Genomic DNA, 201 nt, shown 5'->3' on the forward strand with positions numbered 1-201 from the left:
CGCGATTTACGAACGCTTCTATGACGACTTCAAATATTTCCTGCCAAAGCATGCCGGCGAACACCTAGCCCACAGTGTACGTCTCAAACCTGGATCACAGTTGCACGGCAAAAGGAAATTTCCACGCTGCCTTCTTGATTACCCATTGGTGGTATCCGCGATCGAGAAGGAAGCAGAGATGGTCCGCGATCAACTGCGCAC

The sequence above is a fragment of the Plasmopara halstedii genome (genome assembly GCF_900000015.1).
Source record: "Plasmopara halstedii genome assembly, contig: Scaffold_470, whole genome shotgun sequence".
Taxonomy (NCBI): Eukaryota; Oomycota; class Peronosporomycetes; order Peronosporales; family Peronosporaceae; genus Plasmopara; species Plasmopara halstedii.